The sequence below is a fragment of the Panulirus ornatus genome, chromosome 44, assembly GCF_036320965.1.
Source record: "Panulirus ornatus isolate Po-2019 chromosome 44, ASM3632096v1, whole genome shotgun sequence".
In the NCBI taxonomy this organism is placed as follows: domain Eukaryota; kingdom Metazoa; phylum Arthropoda; class Malacostraca; order Decapoda; family Palinuridae; genus Panulirus; species Panulirus ornatus.
In genome coordinates, this window is record NC_092267.1 from 12929288 (window position 1) to 12934287 (window position 5000).

General features: G+C 38.1%; 1 long non-coding RNA gene across 2 annotated transcripts in view; it reads left to right on the top strand.

The window, feature by feature from the left end:
• LOC139762753 (uncharacterized) overlaps positions 1 to 5000 on the top strand; it is a 471178-nt gene that overhangs the window by 148245 nt on the left and 317933 nt on the right. For both annotated transcript variants that reach the window (XR_011715828.1, XR_011715827.1), the window contains exon 5: positions 1946 to 2021. This is a non-coding gene — a long non-coding RNA (uncharacterized lncRNA). The remainder of the gene's footprint in view (positions 1 to 1945; positions 2022 to 5000) is intronic.

Sequence of the window (5000 nt, forward strand, 5' to 3'; positions counted from 1 at the left end):
TGTCTATCTGTCTGTCTGTCTATCTATCTGTCTATCTATCTATCTATCTATCTATCTATCTGTCTATCTGTCTATCTGTCTATCTGTCTATCTGTCTGTCTGTCTATCTAGCTAGCTATCTGTCTGTGTATCTATCTATCTGTCTGTCTATCTATCTGTCTGTCTATCTATCTGTCTATCTGTCTATCTATCTATCTATCTATTCTATCTATCTGTCTATCTATCTGTCTATCTATCTGTCAGTCTATCTGTCTATCTATCTATCTATCTGTCTATCTGTCTATCTATCTATCTGTCTATCTATCTCTATCTGTCTATCTATCTGTCTATCTATCTGTCTGTCTATCTATCTATCTATCTATCTGTCTATCTATCTATCTGTCTATCTATGTCTATCTATCTGTCTGTCTATCTATCTGTCTATCTATCTATCTATCTATCTATCTGTCTGTCTGTCTGTCTCTATATATTTGAGCTCCGGAGGTTGGCTCAGCTGGTACCCCAGATGGTTAGGTGACAGATGGCATCCTAATGTTCAACGGGTAATTACCTATGTATGAGTCATTAGCCTCGCATGGTAATTATGTGTGTGGGAGTCATTAACTGCTAATGAGGGATAATGTGAGTGGTTGATGAGGGATTATGAGGTGTTGTGTGAGTTCTGAGGTTTGTGGCTCATTATTGTGAGCCGCTAAGGGATTTAAGGGAAAGTAAGATGTTAAGGGATTTAAGGGATATGGGCTCTTAAAGGGTATAGCCATGTGATTTGTTAAGGGAAATTGTGAGGTGGCTGGGATTTAAGGGAATGTGACCTTTTAAGGGATTTAAGGTGTGCGTTGCTAAGGAATTTAAGGGATGTGAATTCTTAAGGGTGACTTTGAGCTGCATATGATGATGATGTGGTTTATTTTTAAGGAATATTGTTAGTTTTTAAGGGAAGATATCATCTTTAAAGGGATGTTGTGAGTGTAGTGAGGTTTTGTGAGTTATGGATGAAGTTTTGAGATGAATTTTTAGGGAATAGTGTTTGTTTTTAAGGGGTTGAATGGGATGTTATGAGACCTAAGGGATGGCAAGAAGTCTAAAGGTATTTTAGGGATGTTAAGCTTGAAAGGAATTTAAGGGGATGTTTTGAGTCTGGGATTTTGAGTTACTGAATATTTTCTAAACAACTTAATACAAGACAGAACACCAACAGGTGTGGGTTGATCATTGTAATCATCATTTTGTGATTAACATGATTAACAGAGCAGAATAATCAGTAGAAAAATAATATTGTCAATGTTAATTTATAAGTTAATAATTCATTGGATACCAAGATTAAACTTCTGCACGTTACTGAAATATGATGAAATTTTGAAATTAACTTACAGGTTTAATATGTAAAGTATATATATATATATATATATATATATTCCTATGAGTCCAGGGGGGGAAATGAAACACGATAAGTTCCCAAGTGCACTTTCGTGTAATAATCACATCATCAGGAGAGATACAAGAGAGAAATATAACAGTCAGTTGATATACAAGCTATGATGTAAACTCAAATTTAGATATATAAAAGTGAATTTAAACGTTCAGAGTGAATGTAAACTCAAATAATATGTATTTCATCATGATGCAGACTACATGTAATACATCTACATACACGTAATGGTCATATATACTTTGAGAGAATCATATATGATTATTCAACTTGACAAATTTGAATAATCAAATGTCATTTCTAGTTTTGTTGGTGCAATGAATAGATTACATTCTGGGTTGATTATAATATAGATATGATACACGATACAGTGTAGGATGATCACAGAAAATGCTGGAGGTATGATTTTAGCCTTTATTATAGAATGTTATTATCTTCTTAATTTGCATATTGTTATTGATAACTGAGAGCTTGAGAAATGACTTCTTATGTAACAACAATGTGTGATAATTTCAGGTCATCATTACTCACACCAGCACGGCATGCCTTGACCTGGTGACCTTGACCTCTGACCTCGGAAGCTACAAGCAAGGTCAGTTGCTCTACCTGCTCACAAGTTGTTGTTATTTGTTGTGGAACATGATCGTAGCAGAGTGTACAGGTGTTCAGTATGGCGGCTCAGAGATACACTCTCTCTCTCTCTCTCTCTCTCTCTCTCTCTCTCTCTCTCTCTCTCTCTCTCTATCTATCTATCTATCTATCTATCTATCTCTCAGCTATATTCTGTATTATATCGACACGTTATACCATGATATGTCCCAGCATACTCGGGTTATAGTGCAAACATCATGTTCCACATTGTGTAGAGACCCTATCGGGTTTCTAGAAACCATTCTCTCCAGAGACCAGAGGTTTGGAGAACATGTTTGGTGATGTACCACGACACGTAACCTGGAATTAAAGACCAGAAACCTTGGGCGGAAGGGTCATAAACCTGACCTGGTTTACATTGACGTGAAGCAGGCAAACACGTTCTGTTCTTGTGACGTTAGAGTATCTATCTATACTGTCGTCTGCAGTGGCTATCTATCTATCTATCTACCTATCTATCTATCTATCTATAGATAGATGTATAGATAGATAGATAGATGAGATATATGTATAGATAGATAGATCGATAGATATATAGATAGATAGACATTTCGATCACATAATGTACACAATCTACAGTTGGGTCATTATCTCAGATATCTGAATGGTAGATGAACAGAAGCAGATACTTACTTGTTCACCAGTTGAACTTCCCAGCCCAGTCCTGCCCCCGTCTGTTGGGGTTCTTCATGTTCTTTTGAACATGTAGATGTGGTATTGTTCTCTAGAACAGACGCGTACTGTTATGTTGAACTATATAACAGGAGGCGAGGACTCTGGTCTCCAAGTACATTTCTGATTATTTCTTTCTCTTTATACCGAAAGTTCGCGTTCTGGAGAACAGGCCACAAGAGACATTAATATAAAAAGATAGATAGATAGATAGATAGATAGATAGAGAGAGAGAGAGAGAGAGAGAGAGAGAGAGAGAGAGAGAGAGAGAGAGAGAGACGCTAAACACTTGAGAGAGTTTTGGTGGAAGTGGAAACAAAAATCGGGCTTATAGAAAAGATTGATTTGGTAGGTGTTTGGGGGAAGCCACGTGGGAAGGTGAAGAGTTCTAAAGCTGAGCCGGGTAAGGAAAGAAACAGACACCCCCCCCTAACGACCCCCCCCCCACCTTGAGTTGCCAACGCGATGGGTTTGACCAGTCTTACGAGACGTAGCTAGCGGGTGGTGGGGGTGACAAAGGCAGCCAGTCCTCCGGAGCCGAAGCTGGAGTAATAGGTGCCGAAGAGGGGAAGAAAGAACCAGGCAGTACATGGGAGGTCTTACTGACTTGTGCAAATGGTCGTACTGTTGTCGTCTGGTTACGAGGGTGTTGTGTCGGCTGGTGGACAGTCTTAGTACAGTTGTAGATTGTACGGATGTACTGTACAGTAGTTTGGATTCGTTCAGTTTTGTACATATACCGCCAGAGTGGAGTAGCGAAGATCTGATGCACTGGGCTACAGTAGCCGGGAACAGGTGACGTAGAAAATGGGGAATGGTCGATTTGGACAGTGATTGAAATGGGTGGATGATCCCATTACGTCATTATACATCATTCTAATTATATAGTTAGCTTCAGGTATATGGCGTTGCCCTGTGTCACAAAACGATGTATATAAGGTAGTTCAACATCCAGTCTCGATTGTTGTTTTGATTTTAGATGAGACTAAACATCAGAACATGATTCAAACAGGTAAGAGGCTGAACATACAGAGGGTAATGATTTTACTAAACAAATGTGTCGTAGATAAATATATACAGACCTACTTCACGTAAATAGCCAAACAAAAACAAAGATGAATGTGTCATCATGATGTGTACAGTTGTGGTTGTGTGCAGGAACAAGGTTGTAGATGGTAGTTGACCTGGTTGTTAAATACGTCACCTTGACCCAGGCTTGTACTAACGATGGTTGACATACGAGGAGTCAGGTCACCATGAGGCCAACCATGATTGGTGGTTGTATGTTGTTATTGTTATTATAGAGTCGAATAGGTAATTATATTTGAATATAAGGTCCCCATCGGTGTACAACACCCTGGCCACAAAAACCTGTTTCACAACTTTTTGTGAACATTTTGCAGAATGAGTTGTTGATTGTGGATTTGCATATAGAATCTTTTTCTGGAATTTATATTCATAAATATTTATATTTACACATAATTTAACTTTCTGGTTCGTTTAGCATCAGCATAAGTGAACACTGGGTTGTAAACACGCATTGCCAACTGTAGGGAGACGGGGGGGGGGGGGGGGGGGTGTAACATTTCTTGTATCCAATATGATTGTTATCTAAAGAATTTCCCCGGGATGTTAATAAATTGTTTACGTGTGTGTGTGTGTGTGTGTACAACATGAACACATTCAGACATTTTTCTCATCACGATGCAATCTCTCTCTCTCTCTCTCTCTCTCTCTCTCTCTCTCTCTCTCTCTCTCACTGTACCAGCACAGCGTTCATTATGTACAGCCGATATTTAAAACCCTCGTATTTTTTTTCCCTCCCAGGAACTGGCGACACGCGTTAAAAGGAAGCTTAAAAAAAAGATTTTGAAATTACTTCACGTTTGACCTGCCATTTTCTCGCAGCGCTAGAAAAATGTCTACATTTTTGGACGCGCGATTTAAAATAAATCTAACTGATAATAGAATAATAATTCTTTATCAAAAGCTTTCATTTGAGATTCACATTTACTTTTAAAACTAACCTCATTTTTTTCTTTACTATATATATATGAAACGTGAAAAAGCTCACATGTTCAGGTGTTTTAAATGGATTTTTGTGGAGTCAAGCCAGTTTTTTCATGTATTTAAATTTGTTTTTTGACAGTGGGGGTTTGACGGTATATTGTTGCTTGCCCTTTACGATTTTGAAAAACATTTATATGGACCCAAAAATGTACGTAGTTTTTATATGGCCCTGTGTATG